This window comes from Pan troglodytes, chromosome 19 (genome assembly GCF_028858775.2).
Source record: "Pan troglodytes isolate AG18354 chromosome 19, NHGRI_mPanTro3-v2.0_pri, whole genome shotgun sequence".
Taxonomy (NCBI): domain Eukaryota; kingdom Metazoa; phylum Chordata; class Mammalia; order Primates; family Hominidae; genus Pan; species Pan troglodytes.
In genome coordinates, this window is record NC_072417.2 from 83857536 (window position 1) to 83876970 (window position 19435).

General features: G+C 36.6%; 2 long non-coding RNA genes across 4 annotated transcripts in view; one reads left to right on the plus strand and one right to left on the minus strand.

Annotated features, from left to right (window-relative positions):
• Positions 1 to 19435, plus strand: part of LOC134808981 (uncharacterized) — a 525139-nt gene that overhangs the window by 493902 nt on the left and 11802 nt on the right. Inside the window, exons 5-6 of one of the 3 annotated variants that reach the window (XR_010153369.1) lie at positions 400 to 721; positions 1085 to 1239. This is a non-coding gene — a long non-coding RNA (uncharacterized LOC134808981). Of the gene's footprint in view, positions 1 to 399; positions 722 to 1084; positions 2460 to 19435 lie in introns of those variants that run through there. The other 2 variants (XR_010153371.1, XR_010153370.1) reach the window with 2 other exon arrangements.
• LOC107969312 (uncharacterized) overlaps positions 1 to 19435 on the minus strand; it is a 122659-nt gene that overhangs the window by 12288 nt on the left and 90936 nt on the right. The gene's annotated exons all lie outside the window — the stretch shown is intronic.

The window sequence follows — 19435 nt, forward strand, 5'->3', positions numbered from 1 at the left end:
ATTCTTCAAGACAAGACAACTCAATAGGATAGAATGGCCATGTTTTCATTTACTGAAACCAAATTTTAACAAGGATGTAGAAATACTATAATATACAAAGGATTTTTAGCTTTTTTAACTTCTATTATCATAGCTCCTTATATAGTTACTTTCCTTTTAGGAAAGGCAAGAAGAAAAGGTAGATTTTTCATGAGAAAATTTCAAAATTAGATCTTTCCTCCTCAATTGTTTGTTTTAAATGTCAAATGTTTACACATGGAGAGTAAAATGGAGAACGGATGCCCTTCTCCAGAAAAATCAGGCTTCCAGTATTAATTAGGAAATAATGTGAATTCCACTTCCATTTTAATTTCCATACAGTGGTTTCTGCTATGAAGATCCTAACTCTCTTTCTTCCAGGGTGCTGGACTGTTCTTCCCATCAGATAAACATGTTCACAGCAAGAACCAGTAGATGGAGATGGAGATGAAAATGAAACTCACGTTATTTCCCGGTATTCTTTGCCTGAATATTCTCTGCAGTGGTGCAAAGTGTTAAATAAAGAGATCTTGGAGCCATTCCTCCTCTTTGTGTGTGTGTGTGCGCACACATGCTTTATACAGAGAAAATGCAGTGCAGTATTGAAGAGCCTTAGGATTCAAATCAAAATCCAAAGTAACTACAGAGAAAATGCAGTGTTGAAGAGATTTAGTATTCAAATCAAAATCCACTGGAGGATTGTGTAAGTCTCTACTTCACTTTGTCTTAAATTCCAAGTCCGAAGTGGATTTCCTAAAAGGGTTGTCAGTTTGCAATATTTTCTTTTCTGTGCCTTTTGAAAAATGATACATGTGACTTTCCTGAATCTGAGTGAGCATAACAGCAGATGCAAAGAGATTGAGATGGTGCTACAAAGCTGCCAGAAAGATTTTTTCTTTTCTTTAACAAAAAAGAGAAAGGGGATCAAAAAAAAAAAAAAAGAAAAAGAAATAATGCCCCCTTGACAGTTTACATTCCTTTTTCTTTCCTCCTTTGTTATTTATGTTCACTGACTTGTCCCTGGCCTCCACATTGATCACCTGTTCTCTTTTCCATTCCTATTCAGAAGCAGAAGCTGCCAGTGCTGGTCCCAGAAGTAACAACCCAGATCCTGAAGGCATCTTTCCTGGAAGTTTTCCTAAAAGATGATCCAAACACCTAACTAACTATACTGATTTAAAACAGCACCAACAATATCAACAACAAACCTAAGGCCCAGAGGTCAGAACTATTACAAATATAATGTCGTATCCATAAATTCCTAAATCTTAATGCCTCATGCTGCACTTATATAATCGGGGGTGAGGGGAAAGGTGGAAAATGATGAAGAGGAAAAACAGTACACAGATATTCAACTCTGAGTTTTCTGGGTTAAGGATGAGAAATAAACATTAATTGAAAACTATGTGTGCCATGATAAGGGTTTATAATTTTGACATACGGAGGAGGCAAAAGTAGGTAGAGTGAGTTGGAAAACTGAGACCAAAATGGACATTATACTGAAGTACTATATTTCGCTGTCTGACATTTGCAGGTGCTTAGTAAATATTTATTTTTTCTGGTCAACTGCTTTCCTCATATTCTTCCTTTATAATATTCTCTAGGGAAAGTAGGGCGAACTCAGACTGAGCATAGATAAGCCCACATTTATAGCCTACTTCTTAATGTTTCTAAATCTCATATCCGTGGGTTTAATCATAATATATATTTTATGAAGTTGTTGAATAAAGCTAATGCATGAAAAGAAATTGGCACATAAAAGGCAATGAGGAAAGGCTGCTGTTTCTTAGTAGGAGGAGGAACAAGAGGAATGATAGTAGTAGATGGGTTCAGATGAAAATTTCTTAGAGCAGCAGAGTGTTAACACTTGCAGATTTGGGCAAAAACAGTCACAGTGAAATAATGGAAAGGATTCAAGAATAAGAAGTGAATTTGTGCTAGATATCACCTTATTACCTTCACTGTCCTAAAACTCTATAATCCTACATATGTGAATGATACGTTGAAGTCAATCAATCAGGAAATTATTTTCATTTTCAAACTTAATCAGGGCCAATTGTGTCACTGATCTAGAATCTCACAGTTAATTTTAAAAAGTAATACTTCAAAAAGTTAACTAAGCCAGGGGTGGGTGGTGGCTTACGCCTGTAATCTCGACATTTTGGGAGGTGAGGCGGGCAGATTGCTGGAGCTCAGGAGTTTGAGACCACCCTGGGCAACATGGCAAAATTCCTTCTCTATAAAAAATATGGAAATTATTAGCCAGGCATTGCAATGATGTACACCGGTAGTCCCAGCTACATGGGAGGTATTGGTGGGAGGATGGCTTGAGCTCAGTAGGCAGAAGTTGTAGTAAGCCAAGATCAAGCCACTGCACTCCAGCCTGGATGACAGAGCCAGAACCTGTCTCAAAAAAAAAAAAAAAAAAAAAAAAAAAACAACTAAAAATGGATCATAGACATAAATGTAAAATACACTATAAAACTCCTAGAGGTTAGCATAGGAAAAAGCCTAGATGACCTTAGATATGGTGGTGACTTCTTAGATACAACACAAAAGGGACAACCCATGAAAGAAATAATTGATAAGCTTGACTTCATTAAAGTTAAAACCTCCTCTTCTGCAAAAGACAATGTCAAGGGAAGGCGAAGACAAGCCACAGACTGGGAAAAAATATCTGCAAAAGACACATCTGATAAAGGACTGCTATTCGAAGTATACAAAGAATTCTTACCAATTCAACAATAATAATAAAAAAAAAACTCAATTAAAAACTGGGCCAAAGGTCTTAACAGACACTTCACCAAGGAGATAGATATACAGATGGCAAAAAAAAAGCATATAAAAAGATGTTCTACATCACATGTCATCAGGAAAATGCAAATTAAAACAACAAAAAGACACCATTACACATCCATTAGAATGCCTCAAACCTACAGTACTGACAATACAAAATGCAGGCAAAGCTATGGAGCAAGAGGAACTCTTATTCATTGTGATGGCAATGCAAAATGGCGCAGGCACTTTGGAATAGAGTTTGGCAGTTTCTTAAAAAATTAAACATACTTACCCAATAAACCAGCAATTACGCCTCTTGGTATTTACCCAATAACCTTGGTATATACATTATTGTAAATGCATGTCCACAAGAAAATTTGCACATGAATATTTATAACAACTTCATTTATAATTGCCAAAAACTTGGAAGCAACCAAGATGTCCTTAATGGATAAACAAACTGTGGTACACTCAGGCAATGGTATATTATTATAATTCAATGCTATAAAGAAATGAGTTATCAATCCATGAATAAACATGGAGGAACCTTAAATGCATATTACTATGTGAAAGAAGCCTACACTCACTCAGGATAATTCAGACTATATGACATTCTGGAGAAGGCAAAGCTATGAAGAGAGTAAAAAGATCAGTGTTTGCCAGGGCTTAGGATGGAGGAGGTGATAAGTAGGCAAAGCACAAAGGATTTTTAGGGCAGGGAAAATACTTTGCATGGTACCATAATGATGGATACTTGTCATTATACATTTATTCAAATTCATAGAATGTACAACACACAAAGTTCTCCCTAATGTAAACCATGAACTTTGGGTAATTATGATGTGATTGTAGGTTCACCAATTGTAACCAATGTTCCACTTTGGTGATGGATATTAATAATGGGGGAGGCTATGCATATATGAGGGCAGGGGAATCTCTGTATCGTCCCCTCAATTTTGTTCTCAACCTAAAACTGCTCTAAAAATGCAGTCTTTTAAAAAAGTATTCATAATTTCATACACTTTCAGAGGTACTTTGAAGGAGAAAGGTAGAGTGACAGATTGTTATACTCATGACCTCTAAGAAATCCCATCTTCATGTACCCAGAACCTTTGTAATGTGACATAGTATCTGAGTTGTATTTTATCATCCCCTTCACTGGCTTTGTGACTTGCTTTACCCATTATAATGTGGCAGAAGTCTTGTGTGAATCTCAACAGATTTTGCAGGTTTGTCCCTTATTGTTTTAAAACCCTGAAGCCACCATAAGGTGAAATTTAAGCCAAGCCTAATAGAGAATGGAAGGTTAACTATAGGAAAACCAAGGAGCTCCTGCTCATAGCCAAATGAAACAGCAAAAACTTTGATTGATACCATGTCAGAACCTCCAGCTTGAGTGTAGTCATCAAAAGACTGCAGCCACATGAGTGATCTCAGGAAGAACCAGCAGAAGAACTTCCCACACTGCTAAGGTACAGAATCATGAGAAATAAAAAATCAGTATTGTTTTAAGTCACTCAGTTTTGAGGTGATCTCTTATGCAGCAAAAGGTAACTGAAACAGAGATTAATACCTGGAAGTGGGTTGTTGCCTTTAAAAAACCTAAACCATTTGGCATTATCTTTTAGCTCAGGTGGCAAGTGGAGAGTGGAAGAGAAGCAGGGAGACTTCTACTGGAGGCAAGAAAAGCAGTGAGGAAATTATTATCTTAGGCTGCAGTAAAGGCAACCTGTGTCCTACACCAGCAGAATAATTCACATAGTTTTATCTTACATTAAAGCAGAAGACAGAAAATACACCTAATGAACTTGTAAATCTTACCAAGGAGAATATCAGGCTAAATGAAGTGTCAGTTGGCTCCTTTAATATTTAAAAAAAAAAACGCTCTAAAAAAGAAGTTCGGTTTATATGCATAATTTAGAAGAAATAGAGAAATCCCAGGGTATTCTCTCCAGCCAGTAAAATACTGTCAATTAAGAAATGCCTAAGAAAAGAAGATTGGCTCAAGGGTATGTCCATAATACCAATTGTGAAAATCTCAGACAGGTTTAAGGTGGGGCTCACTAGAACCTCTCAGGTAGAAAAAGGGGCTTCTATTTCAAGGCTATTTCCCAACAGCTCCCAAATGTAAAATGGCATGCTTTAGGATGAATTTGGCACGGCTTTATGTAATGGAGTGGTACATAATTTCATACATAGGAAACCCACCAAGTTTAAGCATGCTGTATTGTTTTAGACTAAAGTATAGTTCAAAATGAGAAGAGGCCTCTGGGCTGTCAACTTTCTATGGAAAGGAAGCAGGCTGAGAGGACAGAGCCAAGAATAAAGAAGAATAATAGATTAGAGAATCGATTCCAGGGAGAATAATTCAGCCTTAATCAAAAACTATTCCCTGACTTCGGAAAAGGAGAATCGTTATCAACCATATCAACCAGTGTTTACTACGCACCTCCTGGTTCTGTTTTCAGAGTGGGATTGTCTATTGCAGTTACTTGTCTCCATCTCACTGTCGTAGGTTGAGTGTGTGGGGCGTGTAATCCACATCTGGACCTGATTTAGGTGATGAGATCCCAGACTCAGAGCCTGAATCTGGTGTTGATTAGATGATATTTGAAGGGGTCTTGAGAAGCAGGAGTGAGTGCATTTGACATGTGAGAGAGTAGGACTCACTGAGGCCAGAGATGGCACTGCTGTAGATAATCATCAAAATGATCCTCAGTAAACCACAGCTCACTGTTTTTATACCCCTTCATTAATTTCCTATGATGAGGCGGAGTCTATTTTACTGACCCCTTGAATCTAAACTGGTCTTGTGACTTGTTTTAATAAATAAATGTGGTAGAAGTAAAGCTATAAGAGTTCTAGAGTCCAGGATTTAGCTGATGGAACCCTGAGATCACAAGACTGTGAAGAATCCCAGTCCAGTCTATTGGAAGATGAGAGGTCACATAGAGAACAACCAGAGACCCACAATGGTAGCAAGTACAATCGGACAGCTGATTGAGACCATCTTGGACACTGGAGTGCCAGCATAGCTGTCACATGACCGTAGCATCATGAGCAACCCCAAAGGATGCCAACAAAAGATCGTCTAGATTGTCAACACATGGAATAATCAAAAATTATAAAGTGCTGTTGCTATAATCCACTAAATTTGGGGAAGATTTACTATGCAGCAAAAGATTTATGAAATGGGTGGGTTACATACTATATTGGCTGCTGGGAAACTAGGTAAACTCAGCATATAGCAGATGCATAAAAAATCAGCAAGTTCACACATTTTAGTTTCAAACAATGCTCATGATATCCTTGTACCCCTTAGGTGTTTAACTAGAAACACATTTAATTTTTCAAGTCATAGTTCTTTAAATTTTGGCGGTTGAATATTAACCTGCAGCTCCTCCTCCTCTATACCTCTCTCTCTTCCTTTTTTTGAAAATGTACATAACCACGTACAATATTCTCTGCTGAGGGAGAGAAGGAAGCAAGGCAAGATCTTAAGTCAAATTTATATGATGCGTCATTGACTATTTGAAGACTTGGGAAAAATGAAATATATTTATGAAGGGATACTATTGATACAATTCTAAACAGATATCTAATATTTAAAGAAATATGTTTCAGGGACTTCACAGATACTATATTAACTAATCAGATATAAATATTATACTTCTGACTTTAATCAAGGTCCAGAATAAAATAAAATTTATACTCTCCTCATTTCTCTTTCTGTAGAACACACAGCCTGAGAAATTATGTTTTATTAAAATGTGACATTTGATTGAATATTCTTTAATATTCCTAATTTTAAAAATTCTATGTTCTTAATAATGAGCCAAACAAAATAAGGTACTATCAAGATGCTTTTCTAATAGCCTTTGTTTTCACTGTTATCTGTTTTATTAACTTCCCATTTCCATAAGCATTTGCTATGAAAAATATTAGCAAGTAAAAGTAAAAGCAATACCATAAAGAAATACAATTTATTTGCTGAGAAAGATTAAAAGGCATGGTAAAGATGTACAGTGTTCCTTGGGGGAACTGTTTTATTTAATAAGGGCTCATTCTAATTAGCAAAAATCAATACTAGAAAATAAAAGATGTAATTCATAGACTGAAATTCAAACTTTAATTTCTGTTTGTTTATTATTATTTATTTATTTATTTATTTTTTTGAGACGGAGTCTCACTCTGTTACCCAGGCTGGAGTGCAGTGGCGTGATCTTGGCTCACTGCAAGCTCTGCCTCCTGGGTTCAAGTGATTCTCCTGCCTCAGCCTCCCAAGTAGCTGGGACTACAGGTGCACGCCACCACACCCAGCTAATTTTTTGTATTTTTAGTAGAGATGGTATTTCACCATGTTGGCCAGGATGGTCTCTATCTCCTGACCTCATGATCTGCCCGCCTTGGCCTCCCAAAATCCTGGGATTACAGACGGGAGCCACCGCACCTGGCCTTTTTTTGGGGGGTAGGGGGGTTGTCTTATGTGATAGGCACTGTGCTAGGTGCTTTCTTTTCTTTTAAATTTCAATCGTTTTTGCGATACAGGTGGTGTTTGGTTATGTGGATAAGTTCTTCAGTGGAGATTTCTGAGATTTTGGTGCACCCATCACCTGAGCAGTGTGCACTGTACCCAATGTGTAGTCTTTTATCCCTCACCCCCCTCCCACCCTTCCCCTGAGCCCCAAGGTCCACTGTATCATTCTTAATGCCTTTGCATCTTCATAGGTTAGTTCCCACTTACTTATATAAAAAAAAGTTCAACATCACTAATTATCAGGAAAATGCCAAGAATGACTATAATCAAAAAATAAAAAAATAATAGATGTTGGCATGGATGTGGTAAAAAGGGAAGACTTTTTTACTGCTGGTGGAAATGTAAACTAGTACAACCACTATAGAAAACAATATGAAGATTTCTTAAAGAACTAAAAGTAGATTTACCATTTGATCAAGCAATTCCACTACTGGGTATCTAGCCAGAGGAAAATAAGTCATTATATGAAAAAGACACTTGCATACATATATTTATAGCAGCACAATTCACAATTGCAAAAACCTGGAACCAGCCCAAATGCTCATCAATCAACAAGTGAATTGTAAAAATGTGATATATACGTACACACCATGGAATACTACTCAGTCATAAAAAGAAACTAAAAATAGGCTGGATGCAATGGCTCACACCTGTAATCCCAGCACTTTGGGAAGCTGAGGCGGGCGGATCACTTGAGGTCAGGAGTTCAACACCAGCCTGATCGACATGGTGAAAACCCATCTCTACTTAAAAATACAAAAATTAGCCAGGTGTGGTTGTGGGCGCCTGTAATCCCAGCTACTTGGGAGGCTGAGGCAAGAGAATCACTTGAAACCAGGAGGCGGAGCTTGCAATGAGCCAAGATCTGTCTCAAAGAAAAAAAAAATCCCACTCCCCCAGACATCCTCCATTTAGTATGAGGATGGAGATTATTCCAGTATCTTGTGTATAGAAAGATGTAGAGGAATCCAGTTCTGCCAGGCCATTTCCAGTGAATAACAGGCAAAACTTCACATCATGTGGTCAAGAGATTGTTCCTCAAATATAGTGAGCACCAACATTTTAAGCATGGGTTGGACAACCATTTGATAAGACGTGGGAAGGAGGAGGCGGATGATTATCCTAGGTTTTTTTCATGTTCCTTCAATCTGAAGAGTCTATATTAAAATAAATTTAATTGATTGAAAGCATACATTATGGTATAAACTTCACTTTATGCACCAAAGATACTAATCAATTTTGTAATAGTGTTCGGCACAGGTAGGTAAAAGTATTTTTAGGGACACTGGATGAAGCCTGCAGTGATTCTGCCATGAAATATATGCAAAATATGCCCCACAGAACAAAACTTTTTTATGGTTATCCTGAAAAATGTATAAGTGAGCCCTAGTAGACTATTATTAAAAAGCAATTGGAGAACATACTGTGTTTGGTGTTTCATTCCTGAGTTACTTCACTTAGAATAATGGTCTCCAACTCCGTCCAGGTTGCTGCGAATGCCATTATTTCATTTCTTTCTTTCTTTTTTTTTTTTTTTTTTTGAGACAGAGTTTCACTCTTGTCACCCAAGCTGGAGTGCAATGGTATGATCTCGGCTCGGCTCACTGCAACCTCCGCCTCCTGGGTTCAAGAGATTCTCCTGCCTCAGCCTCTGAGTAGCTGGGATTACAGGTGCCCACCACCACGCCTGGCTAATTTTTGTATTTTTAGGTAGATACAGGGTTTCACCATGTTGGTGAATTACTGCTAAGAAAGAACCACAAACAAGTCTATGATAAAATAAAGAAGAAGAAAGCAGGGTTGTGACAAACTTCATGAAGGACCAGGCAATTCAGTTGGACGCAAAGAATAGTCTGGATTGTAACAGACAAAATGGGGCTGATGAATACTCCATCTGTGGAGCACATTTTGAGCAAAGGTGCTGAGGTGGAAGAACACAGAGTAGGTTCTGGGAAGAAGAAATGACAGTCCCACGTGACATGTGTGTGCCGTGTATGTGGCTAGACAGGCTGGAAGGAGCAGGAAGTTGGACTGGAGGCAGAGTGCCAGGTCTTGAGGTCTCACTAAGTAGATTGGACTTCTCAGCATGAGAAAAACACAAGACTGTGGCCTGAGGAAGTGAGTCAGCCTTATTTCGTCAATGGAGCATCAAGTAGTGAGGTCCAAAAACAGTTAAGGATCCAGTATGCGCAATTGTCAAGTTATCTTAACGATTTTGGACTCAAGATAATTTATAATGTATTATATGTACTTGTCCTTGTGCTATTTTAGAAAGCAAAATATTCTGAAATAATTATTGCTTTTTTCTCTTAAAAAAGGTTGAACTATAATATAAATAATGCTACAGGTTCAGATAACTGTAGCACACTTTTACTCCTGTTCATATCTATTCTATCCCCCAAATTAAGAAGATATTTACATGAAGTTAAAAAAAAAAAAAAAACTAATGAAATACTTTATGACCTTAATGGCCAACCACTGGCTTATTTGATTTTTTTTTTCAGTGAGCTGCCTTAATTTACTTGCTGCTTAGAGCTAATCACTATTATTTCTTATTAAAAATTGACCAAATATAATTTAACATACTCCAGTTTGTCTACCCCTCTTTCTTATCATCAAGTAGTATACTATTTATTTGCAGTTGCTACTAGTAATCGATTTGATATTTAAAAATAAGCAGACTAAACCAAAGCACTTGATCTCATTACCTACACTGGAAAATTAAACATGAAGGTTAGATTTATCAGTAAAGGAGACACTCTCATTAGGCTGTGATATTGTGATACAACCAAACATTAGTTTGACCTTAGAAATTGTCATGATTATAATAAAACATGGCACATATCCCCTGTGTGACCAGTGGCTTATTATCTAATAAATAATTTAATCTAACATGTATATATTCAGATACCACCATGAACAGGCCTTCCATTGTCCATTATGACATTGTGTGCTAGAATGCAATATTCCTTTAAAACCTCCAAAATAAAAGAAGCAAATACCAGCTTGAGGCCAGACAAGAAGCCTGTGAAACATCAGACAGTTTTCATCACAGCTGGCCAGGCCTGGGCAGTTTCAGACAAAGGACTTCCGCCTTTATCTGGCCCTTATTTTGATGTCTCATTCAGCTGAAGATAAAAGGAAAGATGTGCTTTGAAATGTAACCATTAGGGCGGCAAAGAAATCAACATGCAAATGTCACCCATACATGAATTTGAGATGAAGTCTACATTTGTCACTGCAAACTTAGAGCTTGTTGGTATTTTTTCCTCCCAAAGCAGTAAGATTTTAAAAAGCAAATAAAAACAACTGTAAATAGATGAGTGCTGAATTTAGTTCAACTGGAATTCTTTAACTACTTATGCATTTTGTTCACAATAAGCACAGAGAACTAACATATACATGTTAAGGTTACATGGAAAGACTGAAAAGAGATGAAATAAAAATGAAAAGTGGAGAATGATATTATGATACATTAGGTTTAGGCAATTAACAGAAGGATCGAGAGACTCCACAGTGGTGGTTTCAAATATTTTATCAATTTCTATCATGAAAATGAGCTAATTTCTTGGGAAAACTAATGTACATTTTCAAAGAAGGTTGCACACCTACCTGAGGTGATAGTGACCTGAGAGAGATGGACAAGTTATAATTTTTATTTTACAGAAAACCTAAAATAAAAATTTACAAACTATGAAATATTAATTGGGTTCATTTACAAAATTCAAATAGTTGCAAATGCATCTTTTGTATATGGATTCTCATTCTCCTGGTTCAGAAGAAATTTTCTAAATTTGTGACTTCAAATAGTTAGTTTGTGTGAATTTGTCAGAGTTTTAAGTTTGGTTCTGTATTTTTACCATTAAAAATTCCGAGGAAAATAACTTGTCACTCCCCCCAACTCTGAACATACAAATCCATAAGAGAATTACAGGGTTGATTAAGAGCCTGGAAAGGATCTGAAGATGTTCTTTTTGGAATTTAAGATTTGACACTGGGCAAGACCAAAATAGTTGTGTTAAAATAATTGGAGGGCTCTTATAAAGAAGATGAACTTTAGGTGATCTGTGCAGGTATCTAAGAGAGAAGGACGAATACTATGTTAACTAAAGAGAAGAAAATTTTTAAATAATTTAACTGAGTCAAAAATTGAATAGTACACTTTATAAGTATGGCATCTAGAAGGTCACCATCATGCATTTGTTTAGGTTGTGAACTCTGGAATAGAATTGGGGAATATAAAGATAAGTAAGATATAATCTTTGCCTAAAGATTTAAAATTTTTAGGAAGGCAAAGAGAATTAAAGGTAAAGTATATGAAATCTACATTTAAAAATGAATTTAGACACAGATCTTGTTCCTTTTATACAAATTAACTCAAAACATATCATGGGCCTAAATGTAAAATGCCACACTATAAAACTCCTGGAAGATAACTTAGGTGAAAACCTAGATGACCTTGGCTATGGCAATGACATTTTAGATATGACACCAAAGGCAGAATCCATGAGAGAAATAATTGATAAGGGGGACTCCATTAAAATTAAAAACTCCTCCTTTGCAAAAGACAATGTCAAGAGAATGAGAAGACAATCCACAAACTGGGAGAAAATATTTGAAAAGACATATCTGACAAAGGACTGCTATCCAAAATATACAAACAACTCTAAAAACCCAATAGTAAGAAACGAACCGATGAAAAAATGGGTCAAAAATTTTAACAGATATTTCACCAAAGAAGCTACACAGATGCCAAAAAAGCATATGAAAAGGTGCTCTACATCATATGTCATCAGAAAAATGAAAATTAAAACAACAATTTGATACCACTACGTAAGTATTAATGGTTAACACTGACAACACTAAATACTTATGAGGATGTGGAGCAACAGGGGCTCTCATTCATTGCTGGTGGGAATGAAAATTGTGTAGCCATTTTGGCAAACAGTTTGACAGTTTCCTTCCTCCCTCCCTCCCTCCCTTCCTTCCTTCCCTCCCAGGGTCTCACTCTATTGCCCAGGCTGGAGTGCAGTGGCATAATTATGGCTCACAACAGCCTTGACTTTCTGGGCTCAAGCTATCCTCCTACCTCAGCCTCCCAAGCAGTTGTAACTACGGGCACATGTCACCACAGCAGGCTATTTTATTTTTATTTTTAGTATAGATGGCATTTCACTATGTTGCCCATGCTGGTCTTAAACTCCTGGGTTCAAGTGATCCTCTTGCCTCGGCTTTCCAAAGTGCTGTGATTATGGGCATGAGCCACTGTGCCCTGCCAGTTTGGCACTTTCTTACAAAACTGAACATACTCTTACTATATGATCCGGCAAGTGTACTTCTTGGTATTTACTCAAAGGAGTTGAAAACGTGTGGTCACACAAAAACTTGTGCATGTATGTTTATAGCAGCCTTATTCATAATTTCCAAAACATATATGCAACCAAAATATCCTTCAGTAAATAAGTAGATAAATAAGCTGTGGACAATTAAATATTATTCAGCACTAAAAAGACATGAGTTACCAAACCATAAGGACATAGAGGAACCTTAAATATGTATTATTACATGAAGGAAGCAAGTCTAAAAAGGCTACATATTGTATAATTCAGACTATGTGGCATTCTGGAAAAGAAGAAACTATGGAGACAGTGAAAAGATCAGTGGTTGCCAGAGGTTGGGGGGTGGTGATGAACAGGTGAAGCAGGAGGATTTAGGGGGCAGTGAAAATACTTGCACAATAGGATAATGGTAGATATATGTTATCATACATTTTTCCAGATCCATAGAATATACAACACCAATAGTGAATCCTAATTTAAACAGTGAACTTTGAGTGATTATGGTGTGCCAATTTAGGCTCATCACTTGTAACCAGTGTACCACTCTGGTGAAGAATGTTGATAATGGGGATAATATAAGCTGCACATGTAGAGGACAGTGGTATATGAGAAATCTCTGTACCTTCCTCCTCTCAATTTCGCTGTTAACCTAAAACTGCTCTAAAAAATAAAATCATCTAAAAAACATGGTACATTATGATTGGAAATTTAGAAGAGATCAAAGGTGAGACGTTTGGGCGTTTCCTCTTGAGCTGAGTATTTGTTGGAGAGTAAGATGTCCTGGAATACTTACAGAATAGATAATACTTAAATTGAAATTTGAAGAAAAAGTAGGGCATAGCCAGAGTTGAGAGAATGTTCTAAGATTATTTGAGAAGCAATTTCGTTGTTCAGGTATTAAGCTAAATAATGTTTAAATCCAATCCATCTGTGAACTAAATGATTTTCAATGTCAATTCAAATTCATGATTTAAAAATTTTGACTTTACACTACATAGAAAAATTAATTCAAAATAAATTCATGACTTAAATGTAAGACTAAAAAGCATAAAACTTGTGGAAGAAAACATAAAAGGGAAAAGCTTCATACATTGGATTTAGTAATGATATATTGGATACGACAGCAAAAGCATGTGCAACAGAAGGAAACAGATCAACTGGACTACATAAAAATTGTAAAATTCCGTGCATTAAAGGACACAATCAACAGAATTGAAAGGCAACACATAGAATGGGAAAACTATTGGCCGGGCGCAGTGGTTCACACCTGTAATCCCAGCACTTTGGGAGGCCGAGGAGGGCGGATCACGAGGTCAGGAGATTGAGACCATCCTGGCTAACACAGTGAAACCCCATCTCTATTAAAAACACAAAAATTAGCCAGGTGTGGTGGCAGGCATCTGTAGTCCCAGTTACTCGGGAGGCTGAGGCAGGAGAATGGCATGAACCTGGGAGGCAGAGCTTGCAGTGAGCCAAGATCGCGCCACTGCACTCCAGCCTGGGCGACAGAGCGAGACTCCATCTCAAAAAGAAAAGAATGGGAAAACTATTTACAAATGATATACCTGATAAGGGATTAATATCCAGAATATATAAAGAACCCCTATGAATCAACATCAGCAAATAACTGAATTAATAAATGGACAAAGGATTTGCATAAACATTTCTCCAAAGAAGACATACAGATGGCCAATGTGCACATGAAAAGATGCTCAACATCACTAATCACTAAGGAAATGCAAATCAAAACCACAATGGGATATCATCTCACACTCATTAGGATGTCTACTATAAAGTAAAACACAAAATAACAAGTGTTGGAGAGGATGCAGAAATATCAGAAATCTTGTGACTGTTGGTGGGAATGTAAAATGGTGCAGCTACTATAAAAAACAGAATGGTGGTTCCTCAAATATTAATAATGAAATTACCAATATAATCCAGCAATTCCACTTCTGGGTGTATGCCCAAAAGAATTGAAAGCAAGTACTCAAACAGAGAAAAGATAGAAGCAACTCAGTATCCAACAACAGATGGATGGATAAACACAATGTGGTATATACATACAATGGAGTATTATTCACCCTTCAAAAAGAAGTTAATTCTGACACAAACTATAACATGGATGAACCTTTAGGGGTCTATGCTAACTGAAATAAGCCAGCTGCAAAAGGACAGACTCCACTTAAATTAGGTACTTAAAATAGTCAAATTCATAGGGACAGAAAGTAGAATGGTGGTTGCCAGCAGGAGGAGGGAAGAGGAATTGTCCTAGAACAGGCACAGAGTTTCAGTTTTGCAGGATGAAAGGGCTCTGTGGATGAAGAGTGGTCATGGTAGCCCAACAATGTGAATGTACTTAAGGCCAATGTGCACTTAAAAATGGTTAACATGGGTCAGGCGCCATCGCCAACGCCTGTAATCCCAACACGTTGGGAGGCTGAGGCAGGCAGATCACAAGGTTAAGAGATCGAGACCATCCTGGCCAACATGGTGAAACCCAATCTCTACTAAAAATACAAAAATTAGCCAGGTGTGGTGGTGCATAACTGTAGTCCCAGCTACTCGGGAGGCTGAGGCAGGAGAACCTTTTGAACCCAAGAGGCGGAGGTTGCAACAAGCCGAGATTGTGTGACTGCACTCCAGCCTGGGGACAGAGTGGGACTCCATCTCAAAAAAAAAAAAAAAAAGGTTAACATGGTAAATTTCATGTTACATGTACTATACCCTAATTTTAAAAGTTTTGAGAAATTGTCTTTAAAATAGAATAAATTAGGACATTTTTATTTGAAATATTTTTAGAAGTTATGTTGTTGATTTGTTTTACTATTTCAATAGAATAGTTTAGAAAAAAAGTATTGATAAGTCAGGTGTAAGCCTTCCATCGGGTAATCTGCAGCTACAATTAACAATGAGAGGTTTTATATCCTTTATATATTATTTTCCACTTAGTTAACTTCCCTAACTACATTGTGGACATGCAATTTATAGTAGCTATTACATTCCTATGTCCTTAAAATTATTTCAAAGTAGATTGGGAGGAAAAGGGGTCATCTTTATGTACATATTCCACCTGAGGCATCAGATTCCAACAAGATAATCTAGAGCAAGCTTGTCCAACCCATAGTCCTCAGGCTGCATGGGGTCCAGGATAGCTTTGAATGCAGCCCAACACAAATTTGTAAACTTTCTTAAAACATTATGAGATTTTTTGCTATATTCATATATATCGCAATACATGTACATCATCATATACATATCACAATATATAAATATATATTTATGTTAATTATATATATAGTGTGTGTGTGTGCATATATATATGTATCTCACATCAGCTATTGTTAGTGATAGTGTATTTTATATGTGGCCCAAGACAATTCTTCTTCCCATGTGGCCCAGGGAAGCCAAAAGATTGGACACCCCTGAAGGATGTGAAACAGATTCCTACACGTTTTGAGCAGAAGCCAGCAATGGATTGCTGTCTGGGAATAAGCATCTATAGCTAGCTCATGAATCTGTCTCAAGTATATGCTGTATTTTCCAGGGACCATCATCACTTCATTTCATGCTGTGAAATGAATGAGGTTGGGGTGGCCAATCAGTTACATTGAGGTAATGGCCATATTTGAAACAAATCCCAACAGATCAAAAACATATTTTCACAAATTAGATCATTTATATGCCTTGAAAGTTTATTACAAACATGCCTATGGGTGCTATAATAGCAGGTTCATCACCTAAAACATTGTATTTCTTAAAAAATCCACTCTCATAACACATTTATATTTTAATGCTAAAAAAAATTCTAACCAGTAAAGATTTGAAATCACCCATTAAAACAATTGATATAAATGTTCTTTCTAAATTGTAACTTGGGAAAACATTATAGTGTTTACTGTTGCAACATACTGGCTTGGAAAGGATTTTCCTCCCCGCAAAGGTTTGCCAAATAAAATACAAATATAACATGCAATGTACCACAAAAAATGTTGTTCGTCTGAAATTCAAATTTAACTGGATGTCCTGTATTTTTATTTGCTAAATATAGCCCTCTCACACAATAGCCAGAAAATGAAGCCTTCACAATTTGGACATTTTACTTACTGCTCTCCAGAAAGACACAGAGGCAGAATTAGTTATCTCTAACACTTAATACATTTGATCCTAGTTTTCAGGGACATTTTCTTCAATATCATCTTGAAAACTGCTAAAGTTATTTAGGACCCTGAAATCTTGGATGGGGTCTGTGTTTTTCACCATTGCTCACAAGCACATACCCTAGCATTCCTGCACAGCAGATGCTCAATAAATAGATGTTGATTCAATAATTATATAAAACCAAATCACTGGGATTATTAATGCTCATAAATTATATCTACTTCAGCTTTGTGCCTAGTTGATGATTCTGTTCGCTTAGTTACTAGTAGACTCAGCCACTTAATTGTTAATGTCACTATTATGCAAGTTCAACCTAAATCTACAAAGGCCTTGGGACAATAGGATAAAAACAAGATTCTACCTCTATCAAAATATGGATGAGTTGGCTAATTGAATTTCATTTTTGTGTAATGTAAAAGTGATATCATTTCCATAAGCCAGGTGACAATGGAGATGTGTCTGCCTAAAACATGGGGCCTTTTTCACTCACGAAAATAGTGTACTAGAGGCTAGAGGCAGCTTTTTCATTATTCACTTTAATAAAGGCAATAAGAAATATAATATTGCAAATACTTATTTTCATTATTTGACTATTATTATGATTAATAACACAAATAATTTTTATTATAAAAGATTTATTTGAGCACTAAGTGCCAATAACCCTGCTAAGTACGCTGCACACCTTACTTTATTTGTGCATACATTTTTTTCTATGTGTTATAAGAGTGTTTTTTAAAATATAACTGTGTTAGTCCATTTTCATACTGCTATGAAGAAATATCCTAGACTGGGTGATTTATAAAGAAAAACAGGTTTAATGCACTCACAGTTCCACATGGCTGAGGAGGCCTCACAATCATGGTGGAAGGAGAAGGAGGAGCAAAGACATGTCTTGCATGGCACAGGCAAGAGAGCATGTGCCGGGGAACTGCCCTTTAGGAAGCCATCAGATCTCGTGAGACTTATCCACTATCATGAGAACAGCATGGGAAAAACTACCCCCATGATTCAATTACTTCCCACCAGGTCCCTCCCACAACACATGGAGATTATGGGAGCTACGATTCAAGGTGAGATTTGGGTGGGGACATAGCGAAACCATATCAATGACACAGCTCTAATCCATGTTGGTTTGAAAAAATGAATAAATACATGTGTTTCTTTCCAATGAGTAAAGTAGAAACTCTAAACTTCTTACTAGTCTGATAGACCACCCTAGGACTACATCATAGCTTTAGGTGAAAACAGTACTTAATAAGGTCAAAAATCCTTTTTGGGAAATGAATAATTTGTATAAGTTTGAATGCTTTGGGATTTGGTAGAAAAATCTAGTTACGTCTGACAAAGACAATAATAAAAAACTAATAGGTATGTTTCCGTTTTTCTGCAATGAAAGCCTTATTATAGTAATCTTAATATACATGAAATTTCAAGCCTAGGACAAGAAGAAAATTAGTTTAGAGAATAATAATATCTCTCTTGAAGTTAGTGATGTAAGGAATAAACATTTAGTTATCTTTTTAGAAGTGCAAGTGCAATTTTTATTGCCTATTTGCTAGTCACATATTCAACAATGTACAAGTGAAATACTGAATGTAATAGCTAAGGAGAACTTGTTAGTCAATGGCTAGCTGATTATAATTGGATGAAATTACACTGTTAATTTTCAAGTCATCTAAGTGTGAAATGGACAGAGGGAACAGTAGAAAAATGATATCAAGCATTGAGATATCCTGGGCAAATAATACCTGTATTTTGGTACATAATGTGAAGTCTAGTTTGCCAACTTAAATGGTGAAAAATATCTCATTGAATAAGCATGATGGCTTAGGACTTGTACAACTTATTTCAATCTAAGAAATTACAATAAAAAATGAGTAAGTTAGTTTGTTTAGGATTATGTCTTCACAACAGCACAGCTTGACATTCTCAGCATTGAACATTATTATTCTGAAGTTCTACATAGAACACTCTCTAAGTAAATGTTCAGAGTTTGCTTCTTTAACACAAATGCCTTCTCCAACCTGAAAATTATACAGCTTTAATTTACAGGCAAAACTGAATCTAAATAAAAAACTTGCAACTCAATTTTTAAAATCAGAAACATATATGATTCTGAAGATGGTGATGGGTGTTTCTTCAGTTGTTATGGCAGAGATGGCTCTGTAGTCCGTGGTGCAGAGTTGCTATGGAGAACAACTGTTCAACCAAGAACTACTTTTTTCATCTCCCTTTGCATCTTGATAGGGTCAAGTGACTAGTTCTACCAAAGATATGGAAGCAAAAGTGAAGTAGGTCAAAACATTTTGGCTAAAGTTTTTAAAAAGGGGGTGTGCATTCTTTATGTTCTCTTTCTCTACCTTGCAGCTGGGTGTTGACTGCTGACACACAAAATAACTTTGTAAACCATGTTTTGAAAATAATAGACCCTCTCTCATGAATGACTGGGAACAAAGCTACTACTCAAATAGAACCCTATTCCTCTCCACTGCTCATATAGTTTAGATATGTATCCACACCCAAATCTTATGCTGAATTGTAATCCCCAATGTTGGTGGGAGGTGGCGGATCATGGGGGTGCATTATCATGAATGGTTTAGCA